General features: G+C 38.5%; 1 long non-coding RNA gene across 1 annotated transcript in view; it reads left to right on the plus strand.

The window, feature by feature from the left end:
- The first annotated feature begins 5679 nt into the window (after nucleotides 1-5679).
- Nucleotides 5680-17227, plus strand: part of LOC105862740 (uncharacterized) — an 87916-nt gene continuing 76368 nt past the window's right edge. The window contains exon 1 of the long non-coding RNA XR_012923687.1: nucleotides 5680-5831. This is a non-coding gene — a long non-coding RNA (uncharacterized LOC105862740). The remainder of the gene's footprint in view (nucleotides 5832-17227) is intronic.

A 17227-nucleotide genomic window follows, 5' to 3' on the forward strand; every position in this document is an offset into this window, starting at 1 on the left:
CTTAGTAAAGACTGAAATAGTGTAGGCATTCAAGAATTTGCCTTAAAATATCACTTGATGCTAGTTGTCCTTCACTGATTCAAGTATTTTTCTTGATTCAGGTGGGTCTGGCTGTCAGGGGAGAAACCCAGGCTGCATATGGCCATGACCACATCATTGACTGGAATGATCTGGAGAGGCAGTAGGTGAGTGCAGTTGTCAAGGGCAGGTGATAATGACCTGAGAAAGCTGGTCCTGCTACTTCCTCAGTGAAAGTGATTAGTAGGGTGTAAGAAGAGATCAACATTCTAAAGGTTCCCACAAATCTCTCAGTTTCTTACATAAGGCTTCAAGGTCTATAGCAATATCTTCCAGATTTGGTCTTTTGTTGTTTCCCTTGTTCTCCTGTGAACTGGTAGAAGTGGTGGTGCGGTGGGTGGGCTTTGCAGACCCTCCATTTCATCTGAGCTAGATGTACCAGAGGAGACCCCAAGAAGCCAAGGCGGTTCTACATATGCCAGCTCTCTCATCGCTCAGCAGGACTTGACAATGATCACACTGCATAGCTTTCATCTTTCTGGGCAGTTGGCAAATCCAAAATTCCTAGGTAGAGGGATGGCAATCTGGAGAGGAGGGAGAATCAAGGGTGTTGTCTTGAAGCTACTTTGTCTAATGAGCACCGAGTTTTTACTTAGCTTGCATGCTTATTTTGACACAATTTGGAGTTAGATGGAGATTATGGGGAGATACCCTAAGGATACCCCAAGTCACTGGGTACCATCCATAGAATCCAGGTTTGATAAACACTGCAGCCTCTATCTTCTACACATTCGTCCTTGTTTTGCAACATAGATATCTTGTCCCTTTTCCATGTGAAAATTCTTCAAATATATGAGCCAATCAATATGTCGCATTAGGGTTATAAAACTTAGAGTTTTTGTGTGTTAAATTGTGTCCCCCTAAATTTGTATGTTGAAGTCCTAAACCTCAGTACCTTAGAATGTGACTGTATTGGGGGGATGGGGTCTTTAAAGAGGTCTTAAGTTGACATTATTAGGGTGGGCCCCAATTCTATAGGACTGGTGTCCTCATAAGAAGGAGAAGGGATAGCAGGGGTGCCAGCACAGAGGAAAGGTCCCATGAGGACACAGTAAGAAAGTAGCCATCCAGAAGCCAGGGAGAAAGGCCTCAGAAGAAGGCAAACCTACAGACATCTTGATCTTGGACTTCTAGCCTCCAGAACTGTGAGAAAATACATTTATGTTGTTTTAAGACACCCAGTGGGTCTGCAGTTCTGTGGGACTTTGCCATGGCTGCCCCAATAGACTAATCTGGGAGTTAAATGCACAGGGGGTTGAAGCGAAGGAAGCAGGTGAGATGGTCTAGGCAGGTATTCAAGGGGAGAGGGAGAGGGCCGTGGGATAAAGTCATTCTTTAGAGAGTAGGCGCAGGATGAAGGGCCTCAGCACCACTGAGAGCCAAGACCAGAGCAGCGTTAAGAAGACAAGGAAGGCAGAGCGCTTTGCTTCTTTTATTTTGCATCCTAAATCCCTTAATCATGTGTTCACTTTTGTCAAGGTTGTCTTCAGCATTTATGCTCTCACTCTTTTCATGCCTTCATGGACCCAGGTAAGAAGTTGTGGGTTTCAAATCTGAAGGTTGGTCATCACAACATTCAGAGGTAAGTTAAAGTGTTTGTATTAGTGTCACTGAATCAGGGGTCAATCTCAGAATTTACTTGGGGAATTTTTTAATGTATACATTTATTTGACATAAACTGTGCAATTTGATTTCAGTATAGATTTGTGGTGTGGTACGACCACATATTTTTGTGTTTTTTTTTTCGTTTTTTTTTTTTTTGAGACAGAGTCTCACTTTGTTGCCCAGGCTAGAGTGAGTGCCATGGTGTCAGCCTAGCTCACAGCAACCTCAAACTCCTGGGCTCAAGCAATCCTCCTGCCTCAACTTCCCGAGTAGCTGGGACTACAGGCATGTGCCACCATGTCCAGCTAATTTTTTGTATATATATTTTTAGTTGGTCAATTAATTTCTTTCTATTTTTTTCTAGTAGAGATGAGGTCTCGCTCTTGCTCAGGCTGGTTTCGAACTCCCGACCTAGAGCAATCTGCCCACCTCAGCCTCCCAAAGTGCTAGGATTACAGGCGTGAGCCACCACACCCGGCAGATGACCACATATTTTGAAAACAAACAAACAAGCAAACAAAAAAGACCCCCAAACCCTCATAACTCCCCCGGTGCCTCTGAGTGCACACTGATGGAGATGCACTGATCCACATGAAAAGAAAAACGATCTTTTTTTCTACATGCCTGGAAGTGATGCCAGACAATTACAGATTTCAAACTTCATGGAAAATTGAATTTTTCCCCGTTTTGGGAGGATGTTTTGCGAACCCAGTAAACACAGCCTAAGTTTTCTATTCTTACTGCTTTTAATGATAATTTTGAAAATGACAGTTGATCTGGTAGCCTTTTGGGATGTTTATGCTTCTCCCAGCGGTGGCCTCCCTGGGCCAGCAGGCGCTTTTCTCTCCCATGTTTCAAGACAGCACTCTGCAACTAGCTATTGAAGCTTGCAACAGTCAATCACATTGACCATCACATTACTCTTTGTGCCTTGGGAGAACACCCCTGTTTTCTCAAATGCTCTATCTGCTGAGAATTAGGAGCCATTTCTATATAATAAAGAACTATTGCTCACTGGAAAGTACACTCTTCCTTCCCACAGAAGAAAACTTATGACATTGAACTTGATAAAAGCCATCATTTTCACAATGTCAAATGAAACAAGTCTTCTCTATCTCCACTCCCACCTCTGTAGGCTCAAGTATGAGCGACTGGAGGAGACCACACTGGCAAAGAGGCATCGTAGGCTTCAGACCGAAATGATTTGGGGCCAGGCAGAGTAATCAAAATCGTTATAAAAACAGTGAACTGTGCTCCTTTAACTTAGATATTTCAGAGTAAACCCTAACATGCTTTTCATCCATTTCTGGAATGTTTTTTAAATCACTGCTCCTTTCTTTCTGGGGACATGGGGAGGCAATAGGGTCTTGAGAATAAACAGGGCAGCTAGACTCTGTTAGTTTAGTTTCAGGTTCTGAGTAGGCAGTCAGAGCAGTTCTATACTGCGCCTGAAACATCACAGTGGGAAGGGGTGTGGAGCGTGGGTGGGCAGTGCCTGGTCCTGAAATTACAGGAACCTGCCTTATAGGTACTGACTTGACTGGTTTGTCTGCTTTAGGAATGCCGAGTGTAGACTCCCCTGCCCCAAATTATATTTTATCCAGATGCCATGGTGTGTGACATTCCAACTGTAACATTTCATTCCTTTGCTTTATTTCCTTCTCTTAAAATGGAAATTCTCTTGGTCTGTGCAAAACAAAAAACTAATTCATGAAGACAGGTACCCTAAGGTAGGTATCGACTTTATTTTCCAATGGTTGAAAGAGATTAGCAGAGGTAGAAGAACCTTGAAAGTTCATTAGTGGGGATGGAGGGGCCACGCCAAGGAGGTGTGGGGTGGGGCTGGGGTACAGAGGAACAGGGGAGGGGCCCCAGACATTTGTCCACTTGGGAATTCTGAATGGGACTGACCCTGCCTACTCAGTACTACTTAAAAACAAAACAAAAGAAAACAATGGATCTTTTCTAGTTGCTTTAATCTAATGCACTATTTCAGTAGTTGAACTGGATAAGACGTAGAAGGCTGGAGTAGGGAAGCATGATTAGCATTGCAACCGAAAGCGTGAGTTGTAAATCATGACATTTATTTGGGCACAGAGGCCAGATCATTAATGTTTGAGGAGCACCTTTCAAACTCGAATGCAGTGGGTGAAAAAACGGTGTCGGTCTTTTATACCATTTCCCTCGTTTTGAGGTAAGTCAGAGAATTTGAGTTATGAAGCATTAAAAGATCATTTTGTTCCCACATTCAATTTCCTTCTTTTCACTTAGAGAAAACCTTTTAGGCCAAAGACCATTTGAGGTGGCCCCAGTTCCTCCATGTTTAACTCACTGGCCCCTAATTTCTGCTGGACCTGCATTTCAATCGACTGTATTCCAGGAGGGAAATGATTCTAGTGACCTCACCGTGGGGAGACAGGAGCCTCTGGCAAGTTACCAAACTGCCAGGCTGTTCTACACAAGCACGGCTCCTTGCTTTGGCATAGGAAAGCAATGCTGTTGTAGGTCAACAGTCAAATGTCTCGGAGAAGTTGTTAAGTGCGTGGGGAGTCCTAACCACTGCTGTTGGCGGGGAGACCTGACTGTTGCCTGTAACTCACCTTCAGAATTTGGCCTTGATTAACATAAGCTCTGCAGGAGGAGTCCTGGTTTGTGAGAAGGGTACAGAGCCTGAGGACATGCTGGCATTTCTTCCTCGCACTGCTGCTGAGGACGCACAGAGGGTGTTCCGGCCAAATTAGCGAGTTATTGGTTCCCCAAATAACTTTGGTTTTAGACACCTGACTTGACTCTGTAAGTGAGTGAGAGGCTGTTTTCCATGGCTGTTTTTGCATCTTGGCTTTCATGTCACTACATGAACATTCAGCCCGCAAATTTCTGCTATCTAATTAGGTGCATCAGTCCGTGGTGGAGATGAGAGGGGAGGAACGCCCCTCTGACTCAGATTTTGCACAAACAAAACTCAGCCTTGTTAGCAAAGGCAGGAAGAGCACCCACAGCCGCTCAGATCGGATCTTTCCCCGACAATCTGCAGGGCCGTGCGAGTGGGTATGGAGCTTTATGGCAAGATAAGCAATGTGAGGGCCCCAATTTGGTACACTAAATAAAATTAAAATGTCAATATTTACACATGACCTTCAAGGTTCTTACACTCTTGCATTCTTAGTATTCAGTACAGACTGCATTTTCTTTAGTCCGTTACCAACAGCTTGGAAATTCAGTTAGAGGACATAACCCAAATGTTCTCCAAATGTTGCTTCCAAATGGTCATCTTGAAAAGTGCTGTTTTAAGGCATGCAACCTTTCTGTACTAGGAGAAGGCTGTTGCTCTGCCTACTCAACTGCGGGGGAATTATTCGAAGATTAAAACCACTGATGATAAAGATAGTGCCACGCGGCATACTTTAATTTGTTGATAACGAAAGCACAAGAGGCTTTTTTACAGGCTTCGTGAAGCCTTACTATTGTGTGCTGCACATTCAACCCCTGCTTGTGTGCTGACACAAACAAATAAACACGATCATAACGGTTGAAATGTAGTTAGAAACACAATTGAGAACATCTGTATTGTAAGCAGAAATAAATTAGAAATACTGAAGTGTTTTGTAGCTGTGAAAACGAAGGAATAAAAAAATAACCCACAGTACCTGGATTAAGCGGTTATAAATAATGTATAAAGCAAAAATCTCATTACCCCCTGTGTAAACTCCCCCCCAATGAAATATATTTTATGAATGTAGTAACACTGTAATAACCAAAGCATTTGTTTTTCCCCACAAACTTTCCATTTCATAACTGTGAGATTGTTTGGATTTACAAGTTCGGGCCAAAACCTCCCCGAGTTTACCAGTTTTGGTCTCTTCCTTGTGACCTTCAGCTCCAGGAAGCCAGGCAGCGCCACACTCCACTATTTATCAGAATGTTGCTTTGCACACGTGAAAGTTTCCCGAAATACCCATACATAAAAACAAGCAGAGGCGAAACACAAATCCCCTTTGCCCTGGAGGAAAAGGCCTTGAAGCTCTGCTTCCATTGCAGAGGCTGCATGCACGGAGGCTGTGCTCTACCTGTGCAGGCCAGCGACACCTGGGGGGCCTCCTGGAGTCCAGGCTGCTGGTGATAAAATCAATCACATTGCTAACGTCACTGTAAGTAAAATGACAGCTGCCAGATTAGTGAGCTTTGTCCATCTAAGCTAGGGGGCGGAGACAGGGGTGGCTGGAAAGGTTCCCCGGGGGTGTCATCCTCAGCATGGCCAGGAATCATGTGATTCCCAGCGTACCCATCCCACTCCTGCAGCTTCTGGTCCCTCCTCAGTTTCTTAGTTCTTTTATTCCATTATAAGCTCATAGTCAGGCTCTGGGACATCATGGAACCCAGCAGCATGCTGAAGGGTGAGCATAAGTCTAGAGTCCTGTTAATTATGAGACCCAGTCCTCTTTGGTTAGGCAAGGTGAACACCATATCTTTAAGATCTACTGGGGCAAGAAGTAAAGGGTAGAGAGCTGGCTCAATGATTTTTTTTTTTTTTTTTTTTTTTTTTTGTATAATAGGAGCCATCCTATGCCTAGTTGTCTCCTCTCTCAAATAACTAGTGATTCTTTCTGAGCTTTAATCAATGAATTAATGTTTATACTATCTGGTTCTTCCAAAGTCCTTGGAATGTTTTCCTAAGCAAACCACAGATATCAGTACAGATAACTGCCTGGATCCCATACCAGCTCTGATCTAGTGGCTTTTACTTGCACAACTTACTTCAATGCTCTGTTCCTACCTGGTCTCATTGGGATAGCAGTGGTGGCCAAGCAGCTGAACAGAATTACCCTGTTCAAGTCCCTTCTAGTGTGAAGTCATGTGTAGACTCATTTTTGGAGTTATAGTCAGAACCTTATAATTTCTCCTCTTTTTGGTGTGCAGCTATGGCACAGTGGGGGAAAGATGTCTGGATTATAAGTCAGAAGACTTGTTCTTAGGTTCAAGCTCCTCTCCAGCTCCCATTGCTTAGGTGTTTTTGGACCAGTCAATCTCTGAACCTCAGTTATCTAAAAAATGGAGGTACTACTACTTTTTATTTTTTCCCTTCATGAGACCTAAATAAGGTAATGTAAATAAAAGGCTTTCTATAGTTTTAAGCAAATGGAATGGTGTTATGATTATTAAAAGGGAATATCTATCTTACCTATGTTACAATGTAGTTTGAGGATCAAATTAACTAAAATATATGAACAGGGTTTTGAAAGTAGAAAGAGCTAAGCAGAATGGCAAGCACATCACTACACCTGAATATAGTGGCTGGTGCCATGTCAGCTGGCTTAACTGTAGCTACTAGTTCTCACATACACGTTTTGTTAGCATAGCTCTGTTTTCTGGACCATAAAAGAGGTACAGAGCCTGGAGATATTATATCTGGTGCAATGCTTACCAATGCCTTTTTATTGCGAGCACCTTGATCATTTTGAGATCTTTGTCTTATTTCTTTTACTTTGAATATGCAAAAACAATAGGCACCCCCTTCTGTGATTGCTGGAAAAACATAATTGGAATGGATTCCAAAGATAGCTTTTAAGGACAAAGTTATGTGAAGGACATAAATTGTGCATGAAATCTTTCAGCAATGGATAGGCACATCTCCACATACCCCTAGGATCTTAAGCTGGTAATGTAACAATGAGAACCTATTGAATGAGGACAAGGTGATGGTTCTGCTCGCGTGGCAATCTAGGTCTCAGAGTCTGGTATGCGGGCAGGGTGTAAACAGCAGATTGCATTTTCAGGAGAAAGGTTAAGCTTGAATGTTTTGGACAGGAGGTGGTTGGAGTGCATTTTTTAAAAGTCCTTGAATTTACCTGATGATTTTTGTGTCCTTGTGATGGTTGTAGCCCATTCCAGGTTATGAATAAATTTAGCAACACAAAACAGGTCATTTAAAAAATCTTTGCCTCAGATGCTCCACTTCCTCTTCCTGCTAGCCTCTTCTCTTCTTCACTAATTTGGCAACCTGCGAGGCTGCCCTTCTGATCACTGTGAGTTAAGAATAGTGGTAAGTGGTTTTTAGAAATGTTTTTGAAATTTTTATAGGAGAGTTGTGGAAAGGTGGAGGTTTCCAGAAAACCCTTAATAGAAGTTAAGAGATCCATTTTACTTATTTATTTATTTTTGGTTTTAAAATGACATTCTGTTTTGAACTCCTTTTGGACTTACAAAAAGTTCCTAGAAAAATACTAGAAAGAATTCCTTTATATCTCTCACTCTGCTTCCATTTATGTTTAATCTCTCTCGTCATCATAATATGATTATAAAGAATAGGAAATTAACACTGGTACAATATTATTAACTAAGCTGCAGACTTCATATGAAGCTCACTGATTTTCCAGCAAATGTCATTTTTCTGCCTTTCAGAGCCTACCCAGGACACCCCACATTGCATTTAGTTGTTATTTCTTCCTAGTTGCCTCCAAACTGTTACAGTTCCTCAGTCTTTCCTTGTCCTTCATAATTTTGGCACTTTTTAAAGGATACTGATCAGTTATTTGGTAGAATATTCTTTAATTTAGGGTTTGTGTGATGTTTTTTCATGATTGGAGGGAGGTTACGCTATTCTGACAATAATACTAAAGAAATGTGTCCCCTTTCAGGGCATCATATCAAAGACTTCATGATGTTTATCTGTCTTATTATTGATGATATTTACCTTGATTGCTTCATTAGATCAGTGCCTGCTGGTTTCTCCACTATACAGTTACTATCTTTTCTTTTGTTGCTGATAAGTATTTTGAGGGATATGCTTTGAATTTATTCAAATCCTGTTTATCTTTCTTGAATTTCTTTTTCATAAAGGAACAGGCATCTGTGCATCTTTTTTATATCTGATTTCTTAAACAAAGAATCACATACTGTAGATTCTTTTTTGAGTTCTACTTTTTTCCCCACTTAATATGTGCCATGGAAAATACTCTATATTTGTTCTAGAGATTATCCTCATTCTTTTTTACAGTTGCATAGTATTCCATTGTGTGGATGAACTATGTATGGGCACCCTCCCAGGTATGATGGGCACTTAAGTTGTTTCCAGTGTTTTGCAATTAATTACAAGCAACATGGCAATGAGTAACTTCATGCATGTGTAGTTTTGTATTATCAGATATATACTCTAGAAGTGGGATTGCTAGGTCAAAAAGAAAATACATATGCAATTTGGTTACACATTGCCTAATGTCTCTCCAAAAGGGTTGTGCCAATTTGCATACCCATCAGGGATTTATGAAAGTGCCTATTTTCTCATGTTTCACCAGAAAGCCTTACTAATGGAATGTATTCTCATATTTACTTTATTTTTACAAAGTCAATAGGTAAGGAATGAATTTCTTCAATTATGAGTGAGCTTGAGCATTTGTTTCCTGTGTGAAGGTAATTTTTGATCTCTCTTTTTTGATGAATTATCTGTTTATGTCTTTCCCTCATTTTTCTGTCAGAATTTTGGTTCTTTGTTCCTCAATTTTATACATTTCTTTATATGTGAGAAATATCAGCCCCTTTTCTCTTGTAATGCTACAAATATTTTCTCTCAGTATGTTAATCATTTAAAAATTTTGTTTATGATTTTTTTGTGATGCAGAAAAATACAGTCAAATTTGTTAAGCTTTTAAAAATTGCCTCTGGATTTTAAATCATAGTTAGAAAGTTTCCATGCCAAAGTTAAAGAATAATTTAGCCATGTTTTCTTCTATACTGTATGGTTTCAGTTTTTATATTTAGATCCCTAATCTACTTGGAGTTTATTCTACTATATGGAGTGAGATATGTATCTAAGTTTATCTTTTTGCCAAATGACTTCCTAGTTGCTCCTATTTATTAAAAAGTTCATCATTACTCTAGTGATTTGAGATGCAACTTTTGTCATATACTAAATATTTATATGTATTTGAGTCTAATTCTGGACTGTTCTTACTACTGGTTTATTTGTCTATTTGCCTATTTCTCTATTCATGTTCCAGTATTTCAATTGTTTCATTTATCCAGACTTTATAAAAGTCTTTATATTCATTGTTTCAATTATCCAGACTTTATAAAAGGTTTTAATTTATAATAAAGCAAATCACTACAGATAGTTTTCCTTTTTCAGTGTTTTTATACCTTATTCTTAAATTTTTTTAAATATGAACTTTTAGTATCAAATTGTCTAGCTTCAGAAAATAGCCTGTTGGTATTTTATTGGAATTGCATTACATTTATAAATTAGCTGAGGGAGAACTGATATTTTTATAATGCTGTAATCCTATCCAACAACAGGGATGTCTTTACATTTTTTCAAGTCTTTATTAGTGTCTATTAAGAGTGTTTTAACATTTTTCATGTACATGTTTTTATACCTCATATTAAATTTATTCATAAGTATTAAGTACATTTTGATGATTTTAAGTAGAGTTTTCTCCATCATTATATCTCCTATTTATTGTTTTTTATATGAAGGCTATTGATGGTTATGTGTTAATTTTATATCCTGCTTCTTCAATAAAAATTTTTTTATTGTTTGAGTTAGTTTTATTATTGTTTCTCTGGAATTTTCCAGGTATATTATCATATCATCTGCAAATAGATAGTTTTACTTCTTAGATATAGATATATAGACAATATAGACAATATAGATAGTTCTACTTCTTCTTTAATAATTCTTATGCCCTCCATTGATTTCTCTTGTCTAATTGCATTGGCTAATATCACTAATAGTAGCTGAAATAGTGACCATTCATGTCTTGTTCCTGATCCTAGGGAAAATGGCTCTAGTGTTTCTCCATTAAGTAAGATAATGACACATGGGAGTAGTTTTACTACATTATTACACAAATGTGTGTTAAATTTTGTAAATGCTTTCTCAGCATTTTTTTCTTGGTCTATGGAGATGGTGATATAATTTTTTTCCCTTTAAACATTATTATGTGTAGTAAGCTGAATAATGACCACCCAACAATAACCAGTTCTACTCCTGGGAAGCTGTAAATGATACCTTATATGATAAAGTTTTTGTAGATGTGATTAAGGATCTTGAGATGAGAAGATGATCCTGTATTATCTACGTGGGCCCTAAATCCCATCACAAGTGTTCTTATAGGAGAGAGGTAGAGTGAGATTAGATGAATATGTAGAAAAACAGGTGATATGATGATAGAGACAGATTGAAGTGCTATAGCCACAAGCCAAGAAATGCTGGAAGCCACCAGATGCTGAAGGAGGAAAGAAATGGATTCTTTCCCAGAGTCTATGGAGAAAGCATGGCCCTGTCAACACCTGATTTCATTCTTCTCACCTCTAGAACTGTAACAAAATAAATTCCTGTTGTTTTAAGACATATGTTATGGTAATTTGTCATAGTGGCCATAGAAAACTAAGACAGATTTGATACTGGGATGTGGGATGTTCCCATAACAAATACCTAAAACCGTGGAAGTGGCTTTGAAATTGGATAATAGTGAATGTTAGAGTTTTAAGGTATATTCTAGAAAAAGCCTAGATTGTCTTAAAGAGATTGTTGGTATAAATGGAAATGTTAAAAGCACTTGTGCTGAGGACTCAGAAGAAAATGAGGAGTATGTTTGTGGATACTGGAGGAAGGGTGATTTTTGTCAAATAGTGGAAGAAAAGTTAGCTGAATTTTGACTCATGGCTGTGTGTAAAATGGAACTTATAGGAGATGAGCTTAGACATGTTGCAGAGATTTCCAAACTAGGTATTGAAGGTGCAGCCTGGTTTTTTTCTTGCTGCTTATTGTAAAATGTCAGAGGAGAGAGATAAATTGAGGAATGTATTATTAAGCCAAAAAGGAGCCAGCACTTGATGATTTGGGAAATTCTCAGCACATCCAGATTGCAAATGATGCTAAAATGGGGACGTTCATTGTTAGAAAAGTGTGCCCTGGAAGGAAGGTCAAGGATGTGGCTGGACAAACTTTTGCTAGTGTTGAAAAGAGTAGCTGTGTAGCTTGTGAGTTCACTCAATCAATCATCTCACCAGAATCCAGGAATAGAGACAGTATTATCCAGGAAAGTTCTACGGAGGACTTCTTGTCTCATGGTGTGGATGCCTATAACATACAGAGGAGATCCACTAGGTTTTTGAGAATATTCTAGCAGTAGAATCACTCCTGGCTTAGACTGAAAGGCAACAGAGACAGAATAAAATACAAGAAGGCTGTTGGACTCCAAATATTCGATAGGCAAGAACCAGATTGATGAAACTACTCACCTGTAAGCATATGCTAACTTTCAATAATGAGTAACCGATTATGGAGGTAGATCCACAGGCATAGTGGCTGGATCCATAGGTATATAAGGCAGATAGCACTGGGTGCAGAGGGTAGGTCCTTGGGCCACAGAGGATTCCAAATCTTGGAACCTAATAGCATATTCCTGTTGGACTTTGAAATTGCTTTGGACTTGTTACCACTTTCTTTCTCCTTTTTTCTCTTTTGAAATGAGAATGTCTATAACTATTATCCTATGCTTGCCCGTCATTGTATTTTGGAAGCAGATAACTTGTTTTCTAGTGCCACAGGTCTACAGATGGAGAGAAATTTTGGCCCAGGATAGATTATACCCAGAATCTCACATATATCTGATTTAAATGATTTAGAATTTAGATTATGGGATTTAGGACTTCTGAGCAGTTGACATTTTGAACTTGAGTTGATGCTGTAATATGTGGAGAACTTTGTGGATTTTAGGAAATGTATTTCGCATATGGGGTGGATGTGAACTTTTAGTGCCAGAGGGTGGAATGTGGTAGCCTGATAGTGGTTCCCAAAGATATGTCCATGTACTAATCCTTGGAACCCATGATTATTAGCTTATTTGGACAAAAAGGTTCATGAAAATGAGATTGAGTTATAGATTTTAAGATGAGAAAATTATCCTGGATTATCTGGGTGGGCCCTGAGTGCCATCATAAATGTGTTTGTAAGAGAGAGCAGAGAGAGATTAGACACACACATATAGGAGAAGGCAATATGAAGATGGAGGCAGATATTGGAGTGAAATGGCCATGAACCAAGGAATGTGTTTCTATTACAGAATATCTGAGACTGAGTAATTTATAAAGGAAAGAGGTTTATTTAGTTCATGATTCTGGTGGCCAGAAAGTCCAAGAGCATGACATTGACATCTTCTCAGCTTTCTGGTACAGGTAATGTGCGGTGTCAACACATGTGGAGAAGCAGAAAGGTGGCAGACGTGTGCAGAGAGAGGCCAAACAGGAAGAAGAACCTCACTTTATAACAGTCTGAGCTCTGGGGAACTAATCTGTTCCCATGAGAGTGAGAACTCACCCATTCCTACAAGATGGCATTAATCTATTCATGAGAGATCTTCCCCCATGTCCCAAACACCTCTCACTAGGCCCCACCTCCCAATACTATGGTGCCGGCAATTAAACTCCCAGATGAGTTTTGGTGGGGACAAACCACATCCAAACCCTTGCAGAATGTGAAGTAATATGCTAGACACCAGAAGCAGAAGAAGCAAGGAATAGATTCTGTCCCATAGCCTATAGAGGGAGCATGGCCTTGCTGGCACCTTGATTTTGTATTTCTGGCCTCCAGAACTGTGAAATAATACATTTCTGTTGCTTTAAGCCACCCAGTTTGTGGTAATTTGTTATTGCCCAAAGGCAACTAATACATTATGGGATATGATATTAATAGATCACCTAATAATGGATCGCCTAGCCAGACTTGCATTCCTGGCATAAATCTCACTTAATCATGTATATTTTTACCTTAATGTGTGTTGGATTATATTTGCTAATAATTGCATTGATATTCTTGAGTGATATTGCTCTGTAGTTTTACTTCTTGCTGTTGTCTTTATCTGTTTAGATATATTATATTTGTTTCATAAAAGGGATTAGGAAGTTTTCTTTCATTTTGAATGCTCTGGAGCAATTTATAGAGCAGTGAGACTAGCTGGTATTTAAAGCTTTGTTAGAATTTCTCTGTGAAATCATCCATACATGGTGATTTTTTTTTTTTTTTTGTGGAGGAGTTTCTGAATAACTTTCTTCATTTCTTATATGGAAGTTGATATATGGTTTGATACCTAACTTTAGTGAGGTCAATATGTATTCCTCTAGAAAATTATCTACTTTAGGTTTTTGAATTTATTTGCATAGAAGTCTATGACTTAGACTCTCATGGTTTTAATAATTTCTTCTGTTTCAATGGTATTTTCCTCTATTTTTATGTCTTATTTTGTGTATTTGTACATTTTTCCTTTTTTGAGGATCAAGTTAGCTAGTTTTTTACCCATTTTATTAACTTTTTCCTAAAATCAGGATTTCGATCCTTTAGTATCCACTTAATGCCTGTACAGCAAGGTAGGCATATTCAGCTCTCTCCCTTCTCCTCCTATTTTTTAGTTGCAAAATTTCTACTTCATCACATCACACAACAGTTGTACGTTAGTCTTTCATCCTCATTCCCATTTTTGTTTTAGTATTGTATATACATTTATATATTTTTAAATGCTCACAGTAAGTCCTTTTGTTGATGTTTTCCCAGTCATCATTTGGTTGGATGACACTCATTATTTAGTAGATTCTTCAAGAACAGCTTATTTAGTAGATTCTTCAAGAACAGCTTCAAGAACATAGAATTTCATAAATACTTATATATTGAAAAGTGTTATTTCATATTTGATGGAAAGCTTGGCTATATAAATATCATTTTTTCACAACTTCTTTCATTGAGCTTTTAAAAAATGTTATTCCCTTGTTGCCTTCTTTGTATGTTGGTTTTTAAAACTGATGCCAGTTGAATTTTTTTGCCAACATAAATTATTTGTTCTTTTTTTTCTGGAGGTCTTGAGTATTTTCTCTTTGTTTTTTGAAATACAATAGTTTTACTAGGATATGTATCAGTTTTGATCATTCTAGGTTAATATTCCTAGGTAGCTGATGAGCCTTTTCTTCAGTTCTTTTCAATTTCTTGGATTACAATTTTAAAGAGTAGTTGTGTTTCATTTTTTTCTTCTTCAGGGAATACAATAATATAAATAATATTTCTGTTTTGCCTGTCTTCTATTTTCACTGTATTTTCTCAGATCCACTTTATATCTTCTTTTGTGTCATTTTCATTCTCTTGGTTGTTTTCCTGTCTTTCTTCAATGTCCCTTATTACATTTTCATATGAGTCTGTATTCCTGTGGGCACACTGTAATTTCTTCTTTATTTCTGAGGTAATCTTGAATTTTCCTTCCACTACTTTTCAGAGTTCAATCAACTAGTTTTTTCATTTCTTCCTATTTTTTTGTCCATTTCTGTTCTTAGCATTTGAATTTCTAATTTGAAGTGTTTTTTCATATTCTCAAATGCTTGTTAGAATATATCCAATTCAGTTTTGAGTATTAACACACTTTTTTTCTGCTTCCATGTTCATTTTGTGAGGGAAGGAGGTTAGAGTCTCCATAGTTGATTTCTGTGAAAATTCATTGTGCAATTGTCCTTTTAGGATTTTACTTTTCTGTTGTTCAAAAACATATTATCATATTAGAGTGTTTTACATGGCCTTAGTTAATTGACACCCCTTTCTGTTAGTCTAGTAAAAAGCAAATACTCTTCCAATAGTGGGAAGGGCATGGCCTAGGGCAATACTTGTTTGTTTTTTTGTTTTGTTTTTCTTTGGGGGGGAGGAGGACTTACACGTTGTCCTCTAATTTTGTTGATTTATGTTTTCCTTGCCAGAACCTACATTTTTCTTTTCTTTCTACTTTACCATTGAATTGCTTAAGGACCCCTCTTCCACATAAATGCCCAAAAAGTATATGTAAAGGTGCTCAACATCACTAGTCAAAAGGGAAATACAAATTAAAACCACCATGGAATGTCACCTCACACCCACGGGTGGGTGGAGGGAGGACTACCATCAAAAAGACTAAAGGAAAATGTCTGTGAGGATGTAGAGAAAAGAGAACCTTAGTACACTGTAGGTGGGAATGTAGATTGATACAGACACTATGAAAAACAGTATGGAGGTTTTTTAAGAAATTAAAAACAGAACTGCAGTTTGACACAGTGAACTCTCTTCTGAGTATATACCCAAAGGAGATGAAATTACCGCCTTGTAAAGATATTTGCACTCCCATGAGGACTAAAGGTAATAAAATTGTATTGTATTAAGGATTTTTGTTAAGTAAGTAGATTTTAGCTGCTCCTGTCACACAAAAAAGTAACTATTGGAGATGATGGATATGTTAATCTACTTCACTATAGTAACTGTTGTACTATCTATATGTATCCTATAACATCATGTTGTAAACCTCAAATATGCTCAAAAAATTATTTAAAAAAAGTAAAGAACTCTTCCTTTTTCTTATTTTTTGTTTGTTTTTTGACCTCGTATTTTCCTTCTTCATCTCCCAGGAACTGTGTGTTTGGAAGGCTGTCCCTTTAAATTGTGCTTGCTGATTTCAACTCTGCCTGGCCTTTTAAACTGTGTGCCTGGCCCTTTAAGTAGCTGCCTGGCCTTAAAAAGGCATGTGCTTTGCAATACCACTCCTGAAGTCCTGCTCTATTTAAGCTTCTGGTACCCTCTCCAGCTCTCCCCAAGGTCCCCTGGCCTGTGTCGCTCTTCTGTAGCCCTAGCAATTTGTATTGCTGGGCCTTTGGTGGGGGAAGAGAGGGATAGAACCGCGTGGGATTCGTGTCTGTTTATGCACTTTCTAAAAAATCACTCTTGGCATTGTCTTCAAGCAATGTTGAGAGTGTGATTTGCATGGAAATTTCATAGTTCTGAAGTTACTTTGTACTGTCTGGTGGGGTGCTGTGGGGACTTGGGAGGTTATCTACTGTCATTGCCTTCAAGAATGCTTGTTGGCATGGTAGAAGAGCAGTCTCATCCTTGCCAATGGTTCTACTTACAGCCTATACGACTAGCTGGTGGCTCCCATAGACAGATTTTGAAGCCAGACTTTTTTCTGAGCCTCAGGTTCACATATCCAACTATAATCATACAATCGCAAACTCACAAAGTTCAAAACTCAACAATTTCCTTCTCTCCCACAAGCCTGGTCTGCACTTTCCCCTCACACGTTCTGTTTCCTACTGACAAGCAGCACTCTCCTCTCAGGGACTCAAGTCAGAATTCTGGGTGTCATCTAGAATCCTCTATCTCCCTCACCCATGCAACTAATTGGTACTTAGTAAATGGCTAGTGGATGAAGGTTCTCATGCTTTCTGGAACACGAAAAAGAAACAAAATATCTGTCCTTGCCATCACCTGCCATAACGCTGTGACTAGGGTATTCTTTGCCACTCAGGTGTAGATCTTGCTACTGGTGGAAATAGCACAGAATGCTTATAATTTAATAAGGAGTTTATAGAAATAATAAATTTCTTATTAAAGTCCAAGATCTTGGAGGCAGGTACTAGTCTTATCCACTTGATAATCTTTTACAATACTCGGCAGAAAGCCTAATAAAGGGCATTAAGAATATTTTAATCAAACAAATGATAAACTGAATGAATGACTATGTTATTACTTGCAGAAAAGAAAAATAAA

This window comes from Microcebus murinus, chromosome 2 (assembly GCF_040939455.1).
Source record: "Microcebus murinus isolate Inina chromosome 2, M.murinus_Inina_mat1.0, whole genome shotgun sequence".
Classification (NCBI taxonomy): Eukaryota; Metazoa; Chordata; class Mammalia; order Primates; family Cheirogaleidae; genus Microcebus; species Microcebus murinus.